At 45.4% G+C, this 27,307-nt stretch overlaps 1 long non-coding RNA gene across 1 annotated transcript in view; it reads left to right on the plus strand.

Annotated features, from left to right (window-relative positions):
• The first annotated feature begins 9,871 nt into the window (after positions 1–9,871).
• Positions 9,872–27,307, plus strand: part of LOC109281841 (uncharacterized) — a 40,103-nt gene continuing 22,667 nt past the window's right edge. Inside the window, exons 1-3 of the long non-coding RNA XR_002088626.2 lie at positions 9,872–10,108; positions 22,294–22,377; positions 25,080–25,236. This is a non-coding gene — a long non-coding RNA (uncharacterized LOC109281841). The remainder of the gene's footprint in view (positions 10,109–22,293; positions 22,378–25,079; positions 25,237–27,307) is intronic.

Below are 27,307 nucleotides of genomic sequence, written 5' to 3' on the forward strand. Positions count from 1 at the left end.
CCCATAATCCCTAAATCCTCAGAATCCACCATGACATCCCAAAACATCCCTTTAAACCCCTTCTCCCAGAATTCCAGCCATGTGGACATTTTATAGTTCAGATCTTAAGAAGAATGCATCTGGCATTTAGACAGGATTTTTGCTAGGGATCTGATAATAATATATATATATATATTTTTTACTTAGCAGAATGAGACTTAGAACTAGATCAGTGGTTCTCTATTCGTCCTTTTATGTATGCCTCAGCTCCCATCCCCTGGGCAAGGAGGTTACTCATTGCTCCCTGTGCCCACACTAACATCCCACAAAAAAGTGGCACCCACAGCTGCTCCTCTGAGGACTCCTGTGCTCCCATTCCTGCCCACCTCCCAGCAGCCTCTGCCCAGGCACCCCCAAGCTCTAAGCAGCATGTGAATAGGTGGAGGACATGTAGCTGAGCTTTTCAACCCAGCTCATCAGCATTCCTGCTCCTCTCCCACTCCCATAGCTGGTAAGAGGCATTGTAGGGGCAGTTGGTTTAAGTCACCAGCAGCAATGGGGGATGCACTTGCTCTCCTAGGTGCAGACTAGGGGTGGGAAGGAAAAAGATTGTGGATAGAGCATGGTGGGATCCTGTTCCACGCTGCACTCACCTGGCACCAGCCTCAACATCTCTAGTGGTCATTGTCACCTCTTCCAACCTCCTGCAAGATGAGCTCCCTCCTTTAGGGTTTTAATGATATACCCCTAAGCTCCAACCTGCCCTGACCAGCAGCCTCTGCCAGCACCAAGCACTGTACATGCTCCCAGCCTTGCTCTCAGGGATGCCCTGCCCACTGCTGCGCACTCTGCTATCTCCCATACTTTACTGGCCAGTTCTTACTGACCTGCCTACAATACTCTAAGCATCCCCTTGCCCTGGAGCCACTTAACCTGGCAGCTACCAGCTGCCTCCTCCCTCCCTCCCTCTTTGGCACTGTCTAAGCCAAAGCACCATTGCACCCTTGGTCCCCACAATGGCAGCCTGGTGCTTACCTGCTACGTATTATCTTTTCCCTCCTTTTCAGTACCTTAAACTGCCATATTTTACCCACCTCTCTTCAACTCGCTACAAATGTTCAACTACTTCCCCTTACTATTTAAATTTACCCCAGTGCTAATCCCCTTCTCTATGTTCTCTTTAGTTACTGTCTTCCCTTCCAAATCCAAGTAATGGAGATTCCCTCCCTCCCTTTCTTCACTTACCACTTATCACAGAAAAGAATTCTTGAAATGTTATGTTACACAAATTAAAGATAAAGAAAAACCATACCAAATCCAAAACCTTTTCCAGCTTTTCTAAAGAGCTCAGAACTTTTCCATATGTCAGCCCCTGTTCGGAGCTCTTTTGAAAGTCTGACCACTTATTTGGTTTTCTAAAACAATGATTCCCAACTGTAGTGCTGTGATAACCTTTCAAAGATGTAAGGAGATAAGCCTGTCAATACATAGGTGGGTTTTTGTTTTGTTTTGTTTTGTTTTTTGGGGGGGAAGTGGATTGGTTGCTTGTTTTTTGCATATACTCACTAACCTCCTTTAGTTTCCTTACCACTCTGGATATTTATGCTGGGGTCAGGTCTTCTGAGTTTGTTTTGGAGTTCATAATGTAACCCTTCTGCTGGGCACTGGTTGGCAGCAACAAGGGCTGGGTTCAATTTTGCAGCCCCCACCCAGACCACCTGGGAAACACTAAATGAATTACTAGGGTGTCCCGCATAAATAAGACCCTACTCCTCGCAAGTAGAGTAAACACAAAACATAGATTTATTACAGAAAACAGAGGAAAACACCAAATGCAATTTAAAACACTAACTTCAAGACATAGTGCTTAACCTGTGCTGCACTAGGAAATGCTGCTAGAGACCATGGGTCCTTCTGCAGTGCAAGGGGCCCATTATTGCTTTTAGAGGAATGGTACCATGCCAATCTTTGCTCCCACAGAGAGGCTATATGTGTGCATGGGGAGTGATTGCAGCTCCAGACAACATGCCTGCACCCCAAAACTTCTGGGCTGCATTTATATGGCCTGCTGAAACAAAACAGCAGGAAAAACTCCAAAAGGAGCCAGGTTGATTAATGGTTACAGCTGGCCCAAGCACACAGCTTGACTAGAGCAAAGGACCAGGACCATCAAAAGAAACAAGGAGATGAAATTTGCAAACCTCAACCCCAGCCCAAAACTGGCAGGGTTAGAAACTCTCAGACTTCAACCCTGTTCAAAATGCCAGGCCTAACTCCTGGCCAGCAAACCCAAGGAACCAATACACTTTTCCCCAGTGTTAACCCCTTAAAGCCTCAAAAGAACAAAGGGGAGGAAAAAGAGGATAAAGGAGTTCACAGGCACTGAGACAATTCTCCCTCTCTCCTTGAGCTTCCCTCTTCACTATCTGCAACTCCTTCTCCCATGAGGGAGACTGCACTCTTCAGCAGCTCCTAGCAGCCTCTCTCCCCCAGAACCAGCCTAGATCCCCTTATATCCCTTTGCATCACATCACCCTGGCCTTGTGTAGGCAGAGAGCACCACACTCCAGCTCCTTTCCCCACCAATCGGCCTGAAGAATCCTCTGCTTCCCCTGGCCAATGAGGCCAGAGGGTTTTATATAGTTACCCCAGATACAGGCCCCAACTTGCAATACACTCAGCACATGACCAAAACACAGGGGCCATCCTGCCGGCAAAAAAAAAAAAAACACACACAAAAAAACCACAATATACAACCCAAATGTGTGTGGGGGTGCTACAATAATTTGTCTTCTAAAGCATGAAATCTTTCTAGTTCAAGTGAATTTGCTTGATCCTAAAACTAAATTGCCCCTCTGCTGAGAAAACATATTCATCTCCTCCTCACTCCTGTCCCAAGCTTTCTATGCAGGCTTCCCCCAAGCATAGGTAGATTAACGCATGGGCCTGTGGGGCCCAGGCCCAGAGGCCCCTGCCAATCAGAGGCCTCCTGGGTGAATGGGTTCCCTTGGGAAATGGCAGGTTTCCCTTGCGCTTCCTGGCCTCTGGGCTGGGCCCATTTATACTGCCTACCACCACCTGGCTTGGTGGGTCGGTATCAGCCTCCAGGCCAGTGCAGGGAAGCCTGGCCTGGCTTGGTGCAGCCAGCTCTGCTGCTGGCCAGGACCATGTGGAAGAGTGCTGATCTCTGCCCCTGGGTCATCCCAGCTCACAGAGCTGGGCTTTGTGCCCCAGGGCCGCCTCCCCCCCTCCCCCAGCCCAGACCTCCCCAGACTTTCCCTGGCCTCTCGCCCCACCCTGATGCATGGTGGTCACTGCCCACAGAAGGCTGTGGATCAAGTTGAGGGGAAGAGTTACTACGGGAAGGTGCACAGTGAGCATCTCCAGCCACATGTGTGTACCCCGCTTCATCTGGCTGCAGCAGGTGGAAGAGTAGTGGGTACCCAGCAGGTACTTTGATCTCCCCTTACCCCCAGGCCCCATCCCTTGGTGCCACGTGGGGGAAGCAAGCGGGGAGCTGTTCTGTTCCAAGCAGTCACCCCCATCCTTCCTCTCTCCCATGGGGCATCAGACCCATACCTGAGCTGCCCTCACATGGGACAGCAGTGGGTTATGGGGGCTTAGAGCAGCCAAGGCATTTCTTTGAGCATGCCACTTGCCCCATGCCCCACTCCTGGAAGGCTTGGGGGTGCATGGGCTCCCCGCAGATTTATACACTATGGGCTCAGGGCTCTCTGCCCTGCTGTGTTTACACCAAGAGCCCTGCACTGGTCACGCACCCCCTGCTTGCTCAGCAGCCATGGGGGCAGTGAGTTGTGCCTCCCACTGCCAGGTGGGTAGGGGGCGCGCTGCCAGTGCAGGATCTCTGAGGCAAAGGCAGCAGGGTAGAGAGCCCCAAGCCCACAGCATGCAGCCCATGCCTGCCCTCACTCCACTTAGCTCTGCTCTGCTTTGGCATTGGGCGGGGGGGTGGGGGGTGGAGAGCAGGGAGAAGTGGCAGGCATGTGCCACCCTCACCCCCAGCCCAGCCAGGTCCACCCAGCATCCCCCGTGGGGCATGAAGGCCTGCCCCACCCTTGGCAGCAGCACCACCAGGAGGGGAAGGAAACCCTCCCCCCACTAGAGTCCCCGCTAGGGTGGGGGTGGCTTCCAGTCTTCTGTTTGTCCAGGGCCCCAATAAATCTTAATCTGCCACTGCCCCCAAGAGTCCATTTGAAGACCTCTCTTTATCCAATCTAGGGAATTTCTACTCTCCATACCCACCCTCATCAGAAAGGTAAGACAAGTAACTTCTCTGAACTCCAGATGGCCTCCTTCATGTACCTATTTTTTGGTCAAACAAGTTTCAATCGTTAAAATCAAATCTTTAGTCTGTGGTTCAAGCTAGAGTCTTTGTCAGTAAAAGCAGACACACACATCTATTACATGTTTCAGCAGTCCTCATAGTAACAAATTCATAATATCTACCAGGATTTTATAAGTTAATTTGAATAAAATCTGTCCAACATGTAGTTCACTCATGTGTGTATATATCTCTCATAATACTTTATTTTTATATGAGATCTTAAAATGGCATTGGACTTAATTAAAAAAATAGTAAAATTCTATTACCTGAGTCAACTGTTTGTCTTTCAAGTTGACCTGTATTTTCCTTTAACATTCTTGTTACATTTTTATAACCTAATTGGATTATATTTTCAAGTAGGCAATTTATTTTACAATAACAGAAGTGGCTTCATTTCAATTAATAAATCCTAAGAAAGGCCAAAGAACTTTTAGTGTTAGATATATTGAACTTGCCTTTATTGAATCACTAAAAAAAATTTCTACCTTGAATAATTTCAAGAAATCAAAGACATCTTAAATAGATGTTGCACAAATGTCTTTCAGTAAATTACATGGAAATAGCCTAAAAGGTACATTTGTATAAATCCTAACAAAATACTCCAATACTATGAGCACTTGATACTTTTTTTTTTTTTAAATGAAAAGGACAACTTGTGGAATAGCTATAAACAGAATGTAATGATGCTTCATGGAAACTTCACTAGTGCTTAAAAGAACCCCAGGTACCCATGTTGGCCAAAAATAAATCTGCACATCATAGTTTGACTAAGAAATCATGCCCTTTTCTGGTGGATGAAGATCTTAAGCTTGATGCATTATAACATACTCCAAATTAAGATCATTTCAAATGTTCAGCTACAGTGGAGTACAGCTGACTCCTTACTGAGCAGAGTGTGCTAAATGTTGAGCATATTATATTCATGCCCCATGCATTTCATTGACTCATATGGGTTTAAAACAGAAATTTTCAAAAATGGAAGCCTATAGTTTGCCCTCTAAATCCATATTTACTAATTTAAAGACATGATTTGTTTAAAAGTATCAAAGTAATTTAAGTACAAAAGTCTCCTATAGAATCAATGGAAAATGTTGGCTCCTCTCCAGACAGACCGTCAGTCTGTCTGTCCCACAGTCAACTGAAATGTTTCTATTAATAACCCTCCAGCACCACAGTCAGCAGAAGTGAAGGCAGGATATTCTTACAGGCCTCATAATCACTGCACTTGTTGCTTGACCTTTAGAATATGAAATAACAACAAATTCTTTGTTTAGACCTTTGCCTGAACTATGATGGACATGAAGCAAGAATCATTGAAAACTGGCAGAACAGGCTTCTTTGAGCTTGTGGTATTTATTGTTGACCTCAACCTACCACTTTGAGACACTTTGTTCCCTTGACTTATAAAACACATACACATAAAGAGTCTCTGCTTGTATAAATTGATTCAGTTCCTTTGAAGGTAGTAGAGCAGCATCCGTTTACACACAGCATAGAATATGGCCCCTACAAGTACATTTAAAAAACAAAGAGAGAGAGAGAGAGAGAGAGAGAGAGAAAGCAGAAAGCAGAAAGATACATATCAAAAATAGACTTCTTGATCCTCTATATTTGCATCCGTCTTCACATATGAACACACTCATCCATGGACATCCTATCCTGGGAATTGTGAAAATTTAAGCTCTGAGCCAGGAAGTTGTATTCTACACCAATTGACACCAAAAGCACAAGGTCTGCCTGCACTAATCAGCACCTTGCAAGCTCCTTAGATTGTATTGATCTATCTTTTCATTTCCCTGAAAACCATCTGTAATGCTGTATACATAAAGAATTGTGACTCAGAGAACTGGGTTTTGATGCAACATAATGTTGTTAATGTTTCATCTCAGAGGCCAGATCCAGATGTGCTAGCATGTATACTCCCCCAGGGACATACGTATACATCTATACACACACACACACACACACACACACACACACACACAGATATATAGATATAAATGCTACTTGTCCCCAGGGAGCACTTTTGCATGTGCACTCTGGTGCACAGCATGTTACCATGGAGAGGTAGAGGAGGTTGGGGTAAGGACCTAGGCTGGCCCCCAGCAGCCTTCCCTGTGGTGCTGGAGGCCTCCTGGGGCTGTAGCAGTGGTGATCCAGCAGCAGAGAGCCTGGCTGCCAGCCAAAGAATAGCTCTGGCCTTCCAGGCTCCAGTTTCAGGAGGTGTACTCTGCTGCCACATGCACCACCCCACTTGTTTCCCCGCTAATTCGCAGTGTGGAAAATGCCTGCATGTGCAGTATGTGCAGTGTCACAGACAGGTCTGTGGTGCCACATACTGTACATGCGTACTAGTTTAGATGCGCTCATAGTCTCATTGCTGCAAACTTACCCAGAGGCTCAGCCACTGGACACAAGTTAATATTAAACTAACTCTAAATAAATACCAAGGAAATATGATTAATTTAGTTAGATATGTATGTACTCAGCAACAGAGTCTAAATGTAAGTATTAAGTCAGATATGAGTTTGGGGCTCTCTCCCAGAACCTTGCTGGGATGAAGTGCTGGCTTGGCTTTGTGGCTAGTAAGTCAGGCTGGTTTCTTTTGTGCCTCACTGAGTGGAACAGCACCCAGCTCTCCAGCCTATTCAACTACTGCTACAGCAGGGAACAAAGTTGCAGACACACACGTATGTGCGTATGTGTGATATATGTGTTTGTGTGTGTCCATTCAGTTATTTTACTGCCTCTTGCTTTTTAAAAGAAAATCTCTCTTTCATTTGAGCACCCACAATAACAGCACTTTCCACCCCATGTTTTGTGAAGCAGAAGGAGGTTTCTAGCAATCCACGGTTAATTAAGTATGTTTACACTGATGAGCTGATTACAGGGATGATCCTGCCCTGGGCAGAGAACTGGACTAGATGACCTTGTGAGATCCCTCCCAGCTCTGCTTTCCTATAATCATATATATCTCAGAATCTAAGACTAAGAGTCAGGACTCATATAGCCTGAGGTTACAGATCTGTTGTTTGAAGTGTCCTTATTGTTCTAACTTCTAATGTTTCTACTTAGAGCCTTAAAAGATACATCAGGAGCAGCAGCAGCAGCAGCAGCAGCATCTTCTCCCTGCCAGTTGTAGCTAAAAAAGCACCTCCATATATTTAAAATTCATATGCCCGCCACTGATGACAAATAAGTTGGAGTAGCTGGATCTCCAAGAAATTGTTTAATTTTTTCAGAATCTAAGTATAAAAACAAATAGCCAGGCCCTGATTTTAGGGCTTGTAGCCATGTTGGCCGATGTATTTTGTGTTACCTATTTGGAGGTAGGTAGAGGATTGAAGGTGCTCAGGAGGTACACTTTCTGCCCTCTGAATCTCCAAAGCCCATCCTGTTATGCTGGCCATGCTTTCCTCTTGCTACTCTTTCCTGCTCTGACACCATTACCAGGGGATGCGTAAGAAAAATGGTTAATGCTAGAATAACCTCCATCCCAACATGTACTCCTGAAAGTGTGATGGTTCTTTTGTTTGAGTACCCATAATGGCAGTACCTTCCAGTCCATATTTTGTGAAACAGGAGGAGCTTTCTAGCAAAGAGTCTGTCCTCCTGCTTTGCAAAATAAGGGGAGGAATCCACAGTTGTTGACACTGAAGAAGCCTAGGTATGTAGAGGCCCCCACAATACAGCTTGGCAGAAAGTCCACATATACTCTAATCTTGCCTAGGATATGACAAGGGGACATTAATCCAGCCACTGGAGAATCTTTCATGCCACAAATAAGAAAAAAAGCCCAAGACGATGAATACGTAGTACAAATCATGATCATGCAGCAGACTGAGATGAACTGAAATATCAGGAGATCTTAATGCAGGCTAAAATTACACTAGAAATTATGAAAACAGATTTAATTAGACTTTATCTAATTCATTCACATTCTCTTCTTTTCCTCTCCAAATATTTTTTTCCCACACACCTGATCATCTGTCCTAGGAGCTCTCTCTCCAACTGATTCTACAAATCCTTCCTTCTATGGGGGATTAGTAATGTTACTAGGGCAGGATGACTAGGGCAGCAGCTCTGGGAACCAACTAGGGAATGGGGGAAACAGGGTGCAGAAAAATCAGCTGCTGCCACAGCTGCACAACAGAACCAGTGCCACGGTGGCAGCCAAAAGTCACTGCTATGCCCATGCATCCTGCTGCTGTGGACACCCAGCTGCTTTGTTGCTCCTGTGAGGAGGATTATTTTTTTTCTTAACTTTATTCACAAAATGCCAGTGGCATATTCAATGCAGCTTGGGCAGACTGAAACAGCAGTTCCTAAATAAAAATATGGTTCCCAAGAGTTCTTTCTAATGAAATGTCAAGAGTTGAAGAATTATTAAGGTTTATTTTACAAAGAGAACTGCCTTTTCATTAACTGGATTAACTCTATTAATCTGTTTAGCTCCATTAATCCCTGCTTAATATAAACAAGGAATGAGTAAAACATTTTGCTGCCCGTTTTATCTGCATGGCAGCACAATGAAAAGAATGCAAGAAGGGTCAGTTACATCTCAGACTAACAACCTGATAACAGTTAATTATGTTTCTGTAAGAAAAGATCATTTCTTAGACACATTCAAGACAAACAGCTTCTTGGTATTCAGTGAATGTCTGTTACCAGAGACACCAAAACCAGCAATTAGGGGTGTGGGAAGCAGGCCCATTCAATTCGGCCCAACTCAGGAACAGTGATTCAATTTGTTGATTCAGATTGCTGTCCCTGATTTGATTCGGCTGAATACAAATCTGAAGATTCGTTGCTGATTCAGAAAATCAGTGATTCAGACATAGTGTGACAACTGTAAGTATTGTAGGGCTTGCTGCCACTGCCTTGAGCTCATTTCCCTACAGGCGGTGACAGAGTGGACCTCGACTGTGGATCATCTGGTCTGCCAGGAAGCTGGTCTTATGTTTCTCACCTGCCATGACTTTGATGATATTATATTGATAGGAGGCAACGCTCAAGGTGATCCTACCAGGTCTCAATTCCTGTTTTCTTCTGTGGGGCTCCAACCTCCCCTTTACCCTACCCTAGCCTCTCCAGATGGCATTCTTAGTTTTCTGCAGCCAGATCTTGATGCTGCCTGTTGGTCTACTGTTCTGCCCTCAGCCACCAGGGTAGCTGTCAGCTTTAGTTAGGCACATACCCTTCCAGGGGCTGGCCTTGGCCTGTGCTCAAATATCCAAAAGAAAGCAAAACCTGACAGCTCTCAGTCTCTTTGTCACACTCAGTCCATGTCCCTTTCACCTGGGATCAGGCTGTCATGTCCAAATAACAACAGAAAAAAAAACAATTAATCCAGTCACTGCTCAGCACAGGCCTGCCCCAGTTTACTCATGAGCATTCACAGTCCCAGTGGGATCTCTCCCATGTGCAGCGAGGCTCTAACCTGAAAACAGCAATTCTTCTGGCCTCTCTCCCAGATCCTCAGCTGTCACTCCACTCCAGGGATTATCAGAAGCCTTGTGTGGGCAGACCTCCGCTTGCCTCCTTCTCTGGGTCACACCCGCAGCGTTTCTCTAGCAGGGTTCTCAACACTTTCCTGCTGGGATGCTCAGCCACTCCTGCCCTGAGGTTCGCAGAGAATTGACCCCCTCTGCCCCTCTCCGAGGCTGAAAATACCTCTGGGCAGCCTCCCTCCTCCAATCTGGAGTGAGATGCTGCTCTGGAAGTGTGGCGATTGCTTCTCTTCCCTTCCAGTCTCCAGCTGCAGCCCCGTTGGCCATCCACACTGTAAGTGTTGCTTGCTTTCACTTTCCCTGTCTGTCGCTGCCGGCTGCTTTTCCTCTCCTGACCTCCCCTGCCCAGCATGTAAGGCACCTGGGGGCTCTTATTTATTCTCACACTCCTTCACAGACACAGCTTGAAATGTTTTTTTCTGCATGCCTTATGGTAGCAGGCACAGCTCGTGATCACTGCAATGCTGGAGCACATGGAGCATCCCACAGGAGTGTGCACGGGCCCTCCATGTGCTCAGCAGTGAACCCAGAAGTGGACCGGATGTACTTCCAATCTACTTCAGGGTCTGCCAGGGAGCATGCTCGCCCCCCCCCCCCCCCCCCCTGCACCTCCCTGGCTCAGCAATTGGCTGCAGGGGGACCCTTGGTGTTCCCCCCACCCCGACCCAGGAGGCACCAGTCACTGCAGGGGGGGAGGGACCTGCACACTCCCTGGCAGACCTGAAAGTAGACCAGAAATGCTTCTGGTCCACTTCTAGGTCTCCTGCCGAGCATGCTGGGGAGCCCCCCGTGCATCTGTGGGACAATCCATGCACCCCAGTGTCGCAACACTCATGAGCTGCCTGGTACCTAAAGGTATATAGAAAAAACATTTAAAGCTGTCTCTGTGTCTGAATATCCAAATCTTTCTGAATGTCTCCAATTTGATTCAGAGAGATTAAAGGGTGCTCTGATTCAATTCAGATTTGGTGATTCAGCCACTGAATCGGGCCAAATCTCTGCCGAATTGAATCAGGGACTAAAGTTCCACACAGCCCTATTGAGCATGGGATAGCTTTAACAACTAAAGAAAATTTAGGAAGGCTCTGAGCTGTTCAAGATTTGATCTTGGGACATACTGATCTCCCACAGCTGTCTATGTAATCATCAAGATCAAATATTTAAACATTAATATTAAGAGTTGCAACAACACAAACATTAACAGGAGTTATTGGAAGAGCTTGCAGTAGAACTCACAGCTTCTGTTTTTGTAACTCAACACAGTTCCTTCTAAGATCACAGACAACTGTGTGAAGGAAGAGCTCTGAACTCTCCTCTCATTGTATCAAGGCAGCAGTTTTTTTTTTGCAGGAGCTCCTGCCACAATAGCCAAAGACATATTGCTTGCTATAAATTAGCAAGAGTTAGCAATAGTGGATTTAACTGTAGAAGTGATCTTACAACCAGAACAATATGCTGGATTACTGATATTATTATTTAAGTGCAGACTGCCTGTTTGCCCCTGTATGAGATCCAGATAGTCTCTCATCTTGTAGTCTAACTTTTGTGGCAACTGTCAATCTTCCTAGATCATGGTGTATGCATGAGGGCCACCCAGACCTTTGATGCATATGCCTGGGCAGGAATTTTTGGAGAAGTGGAGGCTGCCCAGACCTTTCATCCTCCTTTTAGACCACTGAGACAGAATCCAAAGGCCAGGCTGAGTCCAGATGTTTGGTGTCTCCATAGCTGTAGTTGTATAAGTGCCTGGGAATCAAACCCAGGTGTCCTGTGTGATAAACATGGATCCACTAAACCACCAGGGACTCCTCTAACTTTTGTATTGTCATCAAAATACAATTGGGCTCACTCATACTGACCTCAGATATAGCAACTCCCCTCAGAGAACCAACAAAAATGCATGTTACTTAACTCCCAGGGCCAATAAATAGTATTTTTAAATGAATGTTTTTCTTACTTTGGTCAGCAACTATATATTTAAAGGTTAGAATAAATGTATGTATGTAAAAAATGGATAACAGCAATATTTATATTGAACAGAAGATGAGAAATGTGACAAGGCGTTTTGCTTTCATAAATAAAATGTTAGTAGAAAAGCCACCTGGTTGGGAATGAGCTGGTAATGGCTTTGCCAGAGGTGGGAAAAATCCTAGATGAAGAAATAGGCCTTTTTTTTTCTTTTATTTCAAAAGTGGAAAGTAGTAGTATATTACTCTGGACAGATACAGATGCCAGTATATAATGTTTAATTTTCCAAGCTGAATGTTACTGTTTCACCCTCCCAAGCAGGAAATGCTTTGCAGAATATGCAGAATTTTAATATGTCAGAGCTAGAAAGCACAAAATAGGCTTGTACTTAACTTAATACTAAAGAAAACAACTACAAACAACATCCAGACTATATGCCAGCTCTGCCCTCTTCAGCAACAGAAATAATTATTTCTCTATAAGACCAACAAACTTTATATTTGACAGACAGTCTCCTCAGTTTTCTATACCATTTAGATCCATCATCCTACAGTGATAGAGAACTTGCATATTTGTCCTTTTGGAATTACATAACTTTGACCAGCATCTTCTTTTGTTTAAAAAAAAAAAATCCAAGAGTTCATAGAGTCCCATGATTCTGAAAGGCACCAAATCTGGTTAAGTGTAAGACACTACTGTTGTCTGGTGCACAAAATGTGAGCACTGAAATATCTCCAGGAAGCTCTGGTAATTGTTGCTTTTTCACATAGTTCATACTATGTCATGACAGTTCTGTTCCTAGCTACTTCAGGCATATTTCTGATAAAATTCTCCATCTTTCCAGTTTTATTTTTCTATCAACTTTGCTGTCTACAGTACAGCTACAGAAGATGGGGTTTTCAAAAAGACAAAAAAAGGAGATTTTTTGTTGTTTGACATCTTTATTGAATTCTCAGTCTATTTACAAATATTAACTAGCCATTCTAATGATAATTCTTGAATTCCTTATATGCTTTCAAAACTGCCAAACCCTGACTCTGGCAGACCATCAAAAAGAGCATTCCTAAAGGTCAGAGCCCTTTTCTCTGAGAATTGTACGGTTTGTCGTGGAAAATCCAATACCAGGATCCAACAGCAAGAGCATTTCACTGATTTCAAATGCTGTGCCAGGATCTGGAATGAGAAACAGTCTCTTGAGTATCTCAAGTTAGATCAATTAGAACATAGCACGCTGTGTGTTTTGAGCAGCTCTGTAAGCCTCAGATGATGGGGTTTGCTTATAACTCATCTCTATCAAGGAGATATACTAACCTACAAAGTGTGTAATACTTAAATCACAACCATAATCACTAAGAACTTGGAGAATGAATCAGGGAGGACTCATTCTCTCAAAAACCTGGGCTATTCTATTTCTGATGCTACAGAAGCAGGTGGCTTTATTTCACAAATACTTGTCTGTATTGGAATGATATAGTTTGCTTGATGAACTAAAAGATGCACTGGCTGGAAGATGGAAGATAAAGTTCACTTGCTATCTCCATCCATAAATTTCTTGTTTCTAGGAAAGGAAAGAAAGGCTGTACCTAATGTTGTAGCCTTATATAATGCTTTAAAAAAAATTAAACATTGTAAGTGGGTTCAATTCACTCCTGTGACACTTTCTTTTAGGATTCAATATATTGCAAAAAGACAAAGAAAAAAATCCACTATGTTTATTCTCTTTTTTAGGTTTTGAAAGATAATATAATTTGGGTAGCATTTCACAGTTTCATGAGAGAGAGAGAGAGAGAGAGAGAGAGAGAAAGAAAGAAACTTAAAATTGCATGTATTTTTCAAGCAGATGGGGTAAAAATCCATGTGCAGTTGCTTTCATGCTAGTACAGTCTCCTGTAGCTGTGTGTGTCATAAATTGAGGGAAGGTGTTGACCTTAAATAGCTTCAACTCCTTGACCTGCTTGTTGTTCCCATACATCCATTTTCACAACAGCATGCATGAGTGATATGCAAGCTAAGGGCAAAGCTGTGGTTTCCTTGTATTAGTAGAGAGGGAAGCAGAATCCAACAGTGACAGGGTTACCAACAATATGTAAATTCATGGACAAACCATAAACAAAGATAACACTGCCTGTCTGTAAAATCTGTAAAAAAAAATACAATAAAAAATTCAGTCATCCATAAAAAAATAAGCAACCATAAATAAGAGCTTGATTGAAGCACTGTCCTTGAAAAGAAGCTGAAGGACATGTTGAACCTGGATTTTCTCATTTTAAGGAGAAAAACCTGGATTTTTTCCTTTAACAGAGAAAAACACAGGAAACAGTGAGTCTCTCCTTGCAGGCTGACAGAGTTCCTGCTGGCTGGGGGGGGGGACTAGAAAGAGGGCAGTCAGGCAGGGGGTGCTATGTGTATGTGCACACATACACATGAACATGGCTGCTAGGCAGCCTAGAGAGTAGCTCCTCACAGGTAAGTCTGGTGGAAGGATGTGGAATTGAGGCCCACATAGTGAGGGAGGGAGGGAGATGGGCAGGGCTGAGGCTGGAGCTGCTGCCCAGCTGGGGTGTTACATGGGGCTTGGGGCTCAGGGCCAGAATGCACAGCCACAGGGCCCGGGTGGGGGGCAGGACGGTGCTTTGGGTGGCTCCTTACCACAGAGTGAACTTCCATGGGGGCATGGTGGGGGGGGGGGGCACATGCCCCCAGATTTGTGCATGGGGTGAGGGTGGGGGGTGCAGTGCCCACTGTAGGCTCAGGGCTCCCTGCTCTGCTGTCTTCCCCACAGTGCCTCTGCAGGCCAGCAGACAGGACCCAGCATGGCAAGACAGAATGAGGCAGGGAAGCTCAGTGCCACTAATCCTGTGCTGCCATGGTGAGACATCCCCTGCCTGCCTGGCAGCAGTGGGGGTGGTAGCACAATTGTGCCCTGCACTGCTTCTGGGTGAGCAGGGGGTGCCTTGCCATGAAGCATAAGGCTCATGGCAGTGGCACCAAGCTTCCTCACTCAGCCCCATTCTGCTCTGCCATATCAGGTCTCACCTGCTGGGCTGTGGAGACCCTGGTGGGAGGGCAGCAGGGTGGGGAGCCTGAGCCTGCATCCACCCCACCCCCATGGGCTCTGCTCTGGCCATGCCACCTGTGGTGGATGGGGTGCCAGGCTCCATATTCTGCTCTGCTACAGCAGCCATCTTCTCCCACAAGTGGCAACCAGGGCTCAGGTGCTGCTGGGATGGGGGAGAAGAGGCTGCAGCCCCAGGGCCCTGGACCTGTAGTCCTGGCAGTTGGGAGGCCCCTCTGGGGGTCAGGGTGCTGTGGATGGAGAGTGAGGGGCACCAACAGGAGTGGGGGGTTGTGGCTGGGAAGTGATAGACAGTGACATAAGAAGGACACTGGCATATCAGGGCTGCTCAGTGCCACAAAGCAGAGTGAGGGAGATGGCTGCAGCAGGACCCACATCTTGGTGAGTGAAGGGAGCATGGGGAGCTCTGATTTTTCCATGCTAAAAAAACCCCAAATCAAATGCCAAAATTTATAAGTACTTAGAATTTATTTTATTATAGTGATTGGTGCACTGGTAGGCTTCCAGACTGATTTAAAATTGTAAATATATCAATAAAACATTATGTTCAACCGATACCTATATAAATAGTAGTGTCTCATTTTAATCATGAAAAAACATGAATTTTGGCATTTTTAATCAGAATCTGTGATTTTTTTTAAATTATTATTAAAGAAAAACCAGGACCTCTGTTTATAAAAGGTGTATTAGTAATGTAAGACTATATAATATCTTTCTTATTTACGTGAAGGTATTTAACAACTGTTACCTCTTTCTTCAATAGGTCTTTCCCCTTAGATATAGCCACACATTTCCCCATCTGATAAATTATAGTAGTCATAACTCTTCTTCAAAAGGTCTCTTGAGATTTGCTTAACATTTAACAAGTGATTTGAAAAAAAAATGAAAGTATAATATGAGTACCCTCATCCCCCTGCTTTATCTGTGGCAAATTAAAGGGTAGTTTTGATATCTGTGGCATTATGGGAGCTGAGAAATGGAGGGGGGGGTGGGATGGAGGGGAGAACTTGTTCTATCGGAAGCAGCAGTGCATTAGTTTGACCCAACTCTGCAGCATCTATAGAGACTGGGTGCTTCAGCGGGGCTTTTTGGTGCTTTTAGCTAAAGCTGATTCAATAAGCTATTAGATAAAGTGACAAAAAAGCCCCACTAAAGCATGTAATCTCTGCACCCTATGACTAACAGTTGGGTTTAAGAGTTTGTTCCAAACATTTTAAGAACAATTTAGAAGGTTTAGACAGGGATGGATTCTGCCTTGAGCAGGGGGTTGAACTAGATGACCTCCTGAGATAGCTTCCTTCCCTACTTCTCTAAATTTACAATTTCCATTTATGGAAAGATGGGAAACCTGGTTCTTGGCCAGTTCTAGTACTTGATCAAACATTTCATTATAATAAGTATATGCATAGATGCTGATTTATAAGTATTTTAATAGCAAAGAATCATCAGATCATCAGGCAAAAGTAATCCTGAAATATAATAAATTACTTTATCTTGGAAGATAGACATAAATCTTTGTCCTCAGAATGTCTTCTTATTTTATTATAAATGAGTCAGTAGAAGAGAAAAGGCATTTCTTTTAAAAATGATAAGACTTTTCAAAGTAGATACTTTAGTGTGCTTTCTACCTACAAAGTTTCTTTCTTTCACTTTACTTTCACCCTCCTACTTAACTGCATTTAAAAGAGTCTTTTCATCCATTTCAATTCTGAGTGATGACCACCCCACAGTTCTGGCTCATTTCTATTTACCAGACTAAATGAGTTTTCTTTCTTCCTTTCTAGCTCTTTATTGTTTTGGGATTTGGGGGGAAAAGGTTTATAAGTTCTTAAAATATTTTTTAAAAATCTGTTGTATATTTGCTTTTGACTTCCAATATTACCAGTTAGAGTTTAGGGCTCTGGGTGTTACAAGACAATGTGATGCCTACACCGTTTAAGAGTGGAAACAAACATTTATTTTGTCAAACAGATTTCGTTTTACCATTTCCATGCCCATGCACTCCCCCATCTGCCTTACTAGCCATCTCCATCCACTTGTAACGTCTTGCAGTTAAAGCTTTTTGAGCAACTTGAAATAAACTTGAAAACTTGAAATACATGTTGTCATATCTATTACTATGGGGTCATCCTGAACTCCTATGTGCTCTTACAGTACAAGTAGATAAATACATTTATGTGAGATATATATCTCAAAACCTAAAGGTGTTCCTTAGGTTTCAGTAGAAAGCCCAGTGCTATTTAGCAGATTCATCAATCAATCAACCCCAAAATAAATTTCAAAACCACCACTGATAACACTGGTGTCTGACACCAAAAAAAAGCAGAACAGTGAATAATGTAGAGTAAATAATGACAACATGACAAATATCACCATAAAGTTAAAATACACTACCTTCATATTTTCTTTTAAACCAACATTGGTGGTTCAATAAATCAGTTTGATACTTTGAACAGTAAAGTAACTATTCAGTGTATTATTTGGAGGACCAGCTGTTTACAATTCCCTTGTCTTGGGCTGGAATCATTTTTCTGGGATTCCAAGGAAAGAATACCCAGGATTATGTCTTCCCTTCACCCCAAAGGCTAGCTAATATAAAATACATAAATAGTCCTCAGAGCAAGTAACAGATCCCAGGTCTCCCCCTCCCAGCTAAGTGCATCTAACAACTTGGCTACAATCATGTTCCCTTTTGTGCACTCTCTTTCTGGCCCCATGAATCTTGCATTCCCTTCTGCATATAGCACAGCTTCAATACTGCCCAAGAGACTAGTGGTTAGGAAACTCTCCTGTAGGGGTAGGAAGTGTGAGTTTGAACCCTCTTAAGCTGAAGAACATATTAAACCAGGATTTCTTACTTCCCGGATGAACATTCTAGCCCCAGAGTTATTATAGAAAAGGTAGGTGCCTCCACTCCTCCTCTTCTGGCTGCATGTTTAAAAGAAAGCAGTTATGATTGCACTTGGTAAGGGACCTGTGCCTCACCTTTTGGCTTCCTTTCTGGACTGGGTCATAGGGCTTTTAGGCACTCCTCTGCCTAGCTAAATGGGAGGGTATTTCTAGGCTTGCCCAGAAGCAGAAGTGCAATCATCTATTGACACTTTATGTCAAACAAGAAAGGTAACTAGTAAATTTAACCAGCTGCTGACCTAGATTATTTTTATTACAGTATTTTGGATTTATCTGCTTACAGTGGAACTTCTGTAACCTTTTAGACATCTAAGATTCTAAAAGTTAGTTTTGAATGCCTTTCTGCAAGTATGCGTTCTTCCAGTATAAATTATTGAGCTTATACAGGTATAACTGGCTGAAATTTAATGACCAATATGTAACAGGGAGCCAGGGGCTGCTGCTACTTTAAGGAAAATTTGCAGCAGGCAGCTGAGCAGGAGCTAGCTCAGGGACAGGAAAAGTCTGGCCCATGGACTTCATGAGGCCTGCAGCAGACTCCATTTCCCAGCAGCCCCTGCTTGCGTTGCTGCAGCCAGTTTCCATGTAGGCCCCAGCAGCGGCAGGGCTGTGATGGTGGGAGGCCAGGGTTTCCATGGAGACTGGCCCCAGCAGTGCTGGCAGGGCACACAGCTGAGCGGGGACCTGCTCTGGGGCTGGGATCTCATGGTGGTGACCAAGTGATCTGAAGCCAGGGCAGAGCTGAAATCTGCCTGCACACCCCAGGGCAGGGGCATAGAGGAAGAAGACTGCAGCTCTGCCCCAGCTCCAGACCACACTGTCATCACTGCAAGATCCCAGCCCTGACCCTGGAGCAATTCCCCACCCAGCTATGTGCCCTGCCAGTGCTACTGGGGCCAGTTTCCATGGAAACCCTGGCCCCACACTGTTGGTGCCACTGCTCCTAGGGTCTCCATGGCAACAGCAACTGGGGCAGGAGCTACTGGGATTCACCATTTTGCCCACCCCTGAGCTAGCTGCACCACAAAAAGCAGGTTGACCATCAAGCCTAAAGAGGAAACTCCTGTGCTTAATGAGGGTCACCTGACCAGAAGGGGCAGTACTTCAGCATACATAAACCCAGCACTAGGAGCAAGGAGATTCAATCTCACCCTGTAAGCAACAGGGAGAGGAGCTCCTGAGTAGGAGAGGTACTGACCACTGGCCAACACATTCCCAGGAGCTGCAAATAAAGGGGGGGGGGGGGCTTATGGCTTGCAGAAAAGTTAAGACCAAATGAGGGAAGAGTTTTGTTAGATAGCCAGTAGGTTTGTGTTTATGTTCCTATTAATATGAGAGGACCAGATGTGGGAGGTCTGGAGGCCATGGAGGGGTGCCTGGTGGGCACTCAGTAGCAGGAAGCCTGGCCTGGGGCCAGAGGCCCAAAGGGTTAAGGCTGGTGCTGGCTAAGGTGAGGCGAGCCAAAGCCATGGGAGTAGTCTGGGCTGGGTCAGGAACCTTAAGAGCCAAGAGCTAAGACAGGGATATAACCACTATAGCAGTGTGCAGAGAATGAAGGGAATGAAACCAGAGCAGGCTTAAGCCAAGAGGACTAAAGCCTGGGGGAAGATTAAGGCCAAGGACCCAGAGAACAGACTGAGCCTTGCCAGGGCAGGGGCCTGGCAGGCTGGCTATAGTACAAGAAGAAGCAGCCCAGTCCAGGGTTAAAGATCTACCAGGCTAAGGTCTAGGATAGAGCTATGACAGCCATGTGGGGCCCAGAAGCCCAGACAGCAGAAAGTCACAGTGGGGAGGCCAAAGCCAACCAGGCTTGAGCTGAGGGGGCTAAAGCCTGGAAAGGGCTGAAGCCCAGTACTGATGAAAGACAGACAACATCCAGGGGCCCAGGGAGAAGTGAACCTTGCCAGGGCTGAGGCCTAGCAGGCTGGATAGGTTAGCTGATTAACATACAGGGTTATCATGCCTAAGGGACAATTTAAAGTAATGAAGTAATGTCTGCAAGGCATAAGTGTGGCTGTAGGGGCAGAGGAGGCCACAACTAACCCTTAAGGCAACTGGTGCCCTTGGGGCATGGATGGGGCTATTAGGACCCCACTTAATACTTAAGGGGCAAGATTGAGACCAACTAAATCTGGGAGGGTCAAAGAACAGAAGAGGGATCACTCTAGGACTCCAGGGTATCCTTCCTTTTTGTAATCATATTATTCCATCAAAAGCATGGCAGGAGAGAAAACAGACAGGGTACCCTCAGGGGCCAGAGTAGGGCAGAATCCATGTGGCCTCCAGGGGGCATCACAGCCTCTCCAGGGGGCAGTCCTGTTACACCACAACATACAAAAGGTCACACAAAACTATCTGGCCTTAAAATCAAATGTTGTCAATAACATTATGTTAGGGTGACAGTCATTTGTATCTTGGGGAGCACTGAATGTGCAGCTAAATGAAGGCTTTTTTCTGTGTCTCAGCAAAAGCTGCTGGTCACAAGGCAGGATGATGGAAGACTAACCTTGCAAATGTTTAGGCAAGCAGTTTTCTAAACAAGGTCATAGTGTTAGAGCCCATTGTGTAAGGAGAACAAGATGCAGCCCACCAGCTATTGTCAGGAGATAAAGCAGAAGCAAGACCTTGGAGATGATGCTGAAATCAGCAAAGAACCAGCAAGTGACTGAAAGAAGTGGAGGTCAAAGTCTTATGCATGTGCTCTTAGCAGAGAGGCATGTAAATGAATGAAATGCATAGGCAATTCCATGCTAATGATGTAAATAGTAAATGGAGGTGGAGCTTGAAATGGGAGGAGAAATGGGTGGAACAGAAGGAGAGACAGATGTGGAACAGATGTTAATATGTATGAACCAAGGTGTATAAAATGTAAAAAGAACTATTGTTCAGTGGTGCTCCCCATGTTCACAGGCTGGGTGTCTGTGAGGGAGCTTGCCCGAAGCTGTCTCCATTGTAAATAAAGCTGTTGTGAGCAATGTGTGCAAGTAGCATTTGCTCCCTCCTTACTCTGGCTAATGAATAATAGGATCCATGAGCAATTGGATCATCATCTCCCTAGTCTCTGGGCACCACATGGAGTCGGGGTCTAACACATTGCCCTCAAATATTTAACGTAAGCTTGCAGTCGAACAGGAAACATAGAAGTGTATCTTATTGCTTGTGTTTCGTCTGAATAAGCATTTGCCAAAACAACAGTGAACAAATTATCAAAAGGAAACATTAGCCGGAGCTTGATCCCAGTGAAATCACTAGATACACTGTTTGTTTTTCTTTAAACTGTTTTTGAAAAGTCATAAAAGGAACTTAAGATTTTGTTGCAGTTGCAGAATACTTCACCTATAAGCTGGCACTAAATGTGTGTACATGATGTATAGTTTAAGTCAAAAACTGTTCACAAATAGTTTCTAAAAACATGAGCCTCGGAAATGAATGATTAAAGCTGCGTAGTGTTCTTTGTAAGGCTAAGAAGAAAGAAATCAGTCAATGAATAAGGAGCTATTACTTCTTCCATCTGTAATATAATAAAATCAAGTGAGAGCTTTATATTCTTCACTTTTCTATGTACTAATTTCAGTATGTAAGGGTATAGACATACACACTGAGCTGTTTCAAAAGGGCAGCAACTGTTATACTAACTGCTACTTATGGACAAGCCAGGAATAGGGGTGGCTACAGGGGGTGTGGTGGTATGATTGCCACCCCCTCAAATCCTCCTGCACTTCTGCCATCCACCAGAACTGAGGACCTAATTACACTGGAACAAGCTGCCCACTTCCTCTTTCTCAGGACGGGCAGCCAGAAGTGCCTGCCAAGTAAGCTGAGAGCCCACTCCAGCTGGAGCCAATTTGTAGGGCCATGCAAAGCTTCGAGTGCTGATTCAATTCAGAGGAGATTTGGCCCAATTCGGCAGCCAAAACACTGAATGCAAATTGAATCAGGAGACCAATAAAAAGGCCTGAATTGATTTGAAGCCTCCAAATTGATCTGGAAAAGATTCAGAGGTTTGGCAAGTCAGGCAGTCCCTGCTCACCGCTGCAGGGAACTGGACCCAGGCTCTGGGATGGTAAGTAGGGGGTGGAGGGGAAGGAGTTGGAGGAGGCGGTTGAGTCATCATCTCTTGTTAGGATCAGGTGTTCTCTTAGAGCTCATCTACCACGACTTTGATGTAAAAAGAGGATTAAAGATAGCAATGATCCTAGGAGACAAGTCGGCTGTCGCTGACTCAGGGTTACTGGCTCCTCTTTGCAGCGCTCCACCATCCCCTGCCCTATCCACACCAGGTGTCCTGCGTTTACAAGTTACCAGTATTCTTCTCCGGGGCTCCAGCTCCTAACTAGTCTTGGTTCCCTGGATCCTCTCTTCACCCTGGCCACTTCCCCATTCTTCTCTGCATGGGTCCCAAGCTGGCCATCCCAGTTTGAATCCCACCCAGGTCTCTCAGAACTGGGTCTGGGAATTCCTCCCTGACTTACTTTAATACCTTCTTTGCTGTCCTTGTCTTTTAGGCTCCCACGGTGGTTCATTGCACCCTCCAGGCTCAGACTCACTGACACAGACATCGCCGATGCTTCTTCTCCTGACTTCCACAGGTAAGTGGGCTGCTGGGGCTCTTCCTTGAGCCCCAGGGTCAATCCCTCTCTTTCATCATCTCTCCCTCTTCAAGTTTTCTTTCTCAGGATCGAAGCCAACTGCCTTGTCGGTGTCCTTTAAATTCCCTGCATCCCCCAGCTAGGTTCCTTACAGAGGCTTGTGATTCACCATTTTTCCTGCACCTCCAGCTGATGGTGCCCATTGCCACTGGCACGGCATTTCTCCTGCTCAGGTTCGCCGCACTCCCCACCCCCTTCTGAGATTGTCCCAATAATTTTCTCTTTGTCTCTCTACCTTCACCCTGTCACACAGACCAAGAGCTTTATAAGCATTTGACTAAAGTAGTTTTAAAATATAGGGTAAGAAAAGGCCCTCTCTGCTAGTCCTAGCAGACTTTACAGGTTTGAAGTAACCTGTACTGTTTCCTTAACAAGTTTATTGGAGTAACCAGCAAAATGAAAACCTTTACCCCTTGGGGATGTTTCTGGGAATGTTTTCCATTTTCAGGTTTTGCAGCTTGCAGCTGGTAAAAACATCTTCCTCAGCATATAACCTATGCAACAGTTTAGTCTCTTGGCAACCATTCTATTCATTTCTCATAATATAACAATTAAATGATTGTGCTTTAAAAAGCAGGACATAGTTATCTGTACTGGTGTATTATGTATAAAATAACCATAATGGTGAACTTAATACAAACTACTTTCAGTCACTGCTACTCATCTAACAAATCTGTGTTAACAGTTATTTAGGTTTAGAAATATAGAGATTTTTGTTCTCCATAAGATAACTAAACATGGAAGTTGAAGGGAATTGTTCTGAATAAAGGAAACAATTGAATTTAACCTTTGTCTTTAAGGGGACTTTTACCCATTCTCCATGGGGTGGGGGGGCAGAGCTTTAATTAGAGTGGCTCTGAGAGTCTCTCTAATTAAAATGCTGCAGCATCCTGTGTATCAGTGTCCCTGTGCTTAAAAATGGTGGTGGGAGCACTTGAACTAAACCTTCTTCGAGCTTTAGTTCAAGAGCCCCTGTCACCATTTTTAAATGCAGGATGCTGATGCACGAGATGTGGGAGGCTGCTGGAGCATGGTAATTACCACGCTCCAGCAGATGCAATTAATCATGTCTGCTCCAACACACCATAATTACAGCACATTGGAGCAGCCTCTATGCTACTGTACAGGCACCCTAAGTGAGCAATCTAAGGGCTCCTCTACATGTATAGATAAAGGCACAATGGGATCTAATGTGCGATCCTGGGTTCCCCCTACACTGGCAAGAAGCAATATCCCAGTGGCTGGGAGTTCCCTCAACTGAAGGGCTCCTACCCGTGTGGGCAGCTCTGGCCTGTGGAGATGCATGGGGTGTGGTCTGCCAGCCACAGGAGTGCATGGGCCAACCTGTGGCTGGGAGATCACAGCTGCTGCAATCTCCCAACTGTAGTAGTGCATAGAGTGCTGTCTCCCAGTGCAGAGCTGTGTTTTGTACCCCATGGCTGGGATCCCTCTGCCAGTTAAGAGCTCCCAGGCTCAGGGATGCACCAAGCTGGGGTCAGCTGATGGTGCTCCCAGCCACAGAAGCCCCTAGACATATGTTCAAATAATGGCATGATAGAAAGCAGCTACAAAGTTATTCCACATATTTTGTGTAAAAACGTTTATAGCTTATTCCTCTTTTTATCACACCATTAATTAATTGAACATGTGGTCCTATGACCACTTAAGACATGATTAACTGGTTAATCACATCTTAAGTGTAACGTGTAGATGGGGCATAGTTCTCAAGCAAGTGCATTGCCAGTTTGGACAAGCATTTGTAGAGTCTTTAGTCTGATGATCAGACTGTTAACTGTTTAAAAAAATATTAAGTTTTGAAAGGAAACAATATTTCTCATAATACAGGCATTAGTGTAAAATATTGTAAGAATCAGTTGTTGTTTCATACTAAGTTTCTTTACAAAGTATTTGTACTACTCTCTCCTCAAATGACTGATATATCCCTATTTAGTCCAACAAGGCGTTTTAATGGAAGTAACTAATCAAACCAGTAAAGTAACAAACCTGGTGCATAAAGGTTTTTGAATACAAGTATTAATATCAATTTTGAAAGTTTATGCCTCTTTGAATTAGTGCCAGGGTGTGGCCAACACATGGCTCCAGGGTCCAAACTTCTGAGTCCAAACTGAGTAATGTGCTCACTATGAGCAGTTGTGTCACTTGATGTAATGTAACAGATATGAAAGCTGGCCACCGTGTGCTTGTGCAAAGATTCAAGGAGACGCATATTAACTTCTAAAGAGCCACATGTGGTTCGGGAGCCACAGGTTGGCCACCCCTGAATTAGTCTATAAGATGCCACTGGTATGTAACAGTTCATGAAAATATTCTGGAATCCTGAAGTCTTCGTGACTTTTAGCACTTATTTGTTTTTTTTTAAAAAGGGAATTGAAAATGCTTTGTTATTTCATGTTTTCCAATCACAATTTTCAACTAGATTTTAAACAAGAGTAGTGGTCTTCTAGCTATGAAACAGAAATGCCTTCATGTAATTTTTGGAGGGAAAAAAAATTAATGCAATGGACAGTGATTATTCCTGATTCAAGTTCCAAAAGTCCAAAATCCCAATGTTATTTGTTTAAAATATTCTACAAATAATTACATTTACACAGAAAGACTAATATATTAATTTAAAAACACAGAGATGCTGAATACACAAGAAGCAGAGACTACTGGACTGCACTAATTAGCATGCTTCAGCGGACCCGATCAGTTAAGTCTGCTCCAATGCTCTGTGACTACAGTGCGTCAGAGCAGTGTCCCCACATGTCTACAGGCAACTGAAAGGAATAAAAGCTGGTAAGTTAGACATATTGAAAAAAACTAATAACTATCTCGGTAGGTATTCAGTAAGTATCCTTACCACCCACCACAGAATCAGAGTAGCATTATAATAATCTATGAATAACATTATTTGACAGTGTGAAATCCAAATAGGCATAAACTATGTTGTATATGATGATATTAGAGGATGTATTTTGAACCATGAACTATTGTGTACTAGGAGCATAATTCTGTAACACAGTACCCATCCAGGTGACCTCTGAATTCAGGTGAGCTCAGATTACTTACTTGAGTAGATATTTTTCATTTTGAGAAAGGACCATAGAATTTCGTTCTAATCAAAAGTCTAGAGTTGAAGGTCCAAAGTGATCATCATTCATTACTGTGCCCGCCTCTGCTCCAAAAGGTGTTCCCAGGCTACTTTTGCGCGGTTAGCTGACCGGGTCTGCCCCGGTCCCACGGGAGGGTCCCCAGAGGGTGCCCCGGGTGATGGTAGCAGACCCCCGAAACTCACAAGCCATGGTCTTAACTGGACCCTCAGTGGTGGGGTCCCCCTCTCCGTGGCCTCCAGTGCCAACACGCCTTTGCCGGGCACTCACAGGGCTCCAACCTCCCCCACACCCCGGCCAACTCCACCTTCAGTCGTGGATCTTTCAGCTTCTTATCACCGGCCCCGCCTTGGCTCTTCCCTCGTCCCCGACCCGCTCGACTCGGTGACTTGAGCTGGGTTCTGGTCTGAGGACTACGGGACCCGAGATTCTGTTGCCCCTGCGGGCTTCCTCCCCAGCCTCCCTGCCGGCTCTCCCACCGGTTCCTTCACCAGCCTCCCTGCCGGCTCTCCCACCGGTTCCTTCACCAGCCTCCCTGCCGGCTCTCTCTCTGGTTCCTTCACCACTGGTTCCCGTCCCCGCTCTCCTACCGGCTCTTGCGTCGGCTCCGCAGCTGGAGTCCTCGTGGCTGCGGCTCTCGCCGCTCTCGGCGCTGCTGCAGCTTACCCTGCCCAAGGCAGAGACACCCCGCGGGTGCCCGCTTCCACCCTCGGGCTTCCCTCCGGGCTTCGCGTTCTCCTGCAGTCCCCTCCTGTGCCCCCGGGGCCGCACTTTATTCCCGCCAGGTGGCGTCTCTCACTGATGTCACCCGGCTTCAGCTGAACGTAAGCGCGGCTAATAACCCATGCGGGTGGCTTCCTGGCATGCGCGCCTCCACTGGCCTCGACTCCTGCAAAGGGTAAGTATACGTTTTCGTTTCCTTTGGTTTTGGGCCGGGGTTTCCCTCTAGCCCCGGTGTCCCTGGGACATAACCCCCCCCTTAAGATGCCTTGGGGTGCTTCTTCGTTCCCCCTCCAGGTCGTATCAGTGGGGTCTGTCCGTCCCTTTACTTGACCTCCTTGGTTCCCGGTCTGGTCTTCACCTCCACACCTGGACAAGAAGTCCGCCACTGTATTGGTTTTTCTGGGTCAGTGTATTATGTGGAATTTATATGGTTGGAGTGCCAAGGCCCACCAGGTAATCTGGGTGTGCCCGCCTCTGCTCGACCAGGCGCTCTTGAGCTGCCTTTGCTTGGGCGGCCGTTCTAGCTTGCCTTGAGCCTACGAGAGGGCCCCAGGAGGGACCTCGGGTGGTGTCGGGAGGCCCCCTAACCTCACCTGCCACGACTTCGGATGGAACCTCAGTGGTGGGGGTCTCCGTTAACGCCGCCTCCCGGAGTCGTTACACCTTTGGCGGGCACTCATGGGGCTCCAACCTCCCCTACACCCCGGCCAATCACCACCTGCTGCTGCGGGTCTTCCTGTGGCCTTCCTTTGGCGACCCCGCTGCATTTTCGTTCCTGTGTCTCCCAGTGGTCCCCACTCTGGGGACCCAAGCTTCCCAGGCTGAAATCTGCCTTGAGGGTCTCACCCCCCCAACTCCCTGCTGCCCCTAGCCTATACTGACCCGAGGCCACCGCAACACAAAACGAGAGAGCCTAAAGGAAAACGAACAACAAAACAAAAAGTCAAGCCCTTCTATCATGCCTAGCCCGGGATCTGACCCGGGTGCCTAAGCCCCGCTGGGTGGGCTGCCCTGGCTCAAAGTCTGTTGGGTGA

The sequence above is a fragment of the Alligator mississippiensis genome, chromosome 3, assembly GCF_030867095.1.
Source record: "Alligator mississippiensis isolate rAllMis1 chromosome 3, rAllMis1, whole genome shotgun sequence".
In the NCBI taxonomy this organism is placed as follows: domain Eukaryota; kingdom Metazoa; phylum Chordata; order Crocodylia; family Alligatoridae; genus Alligator; species Alligator mississippiensis.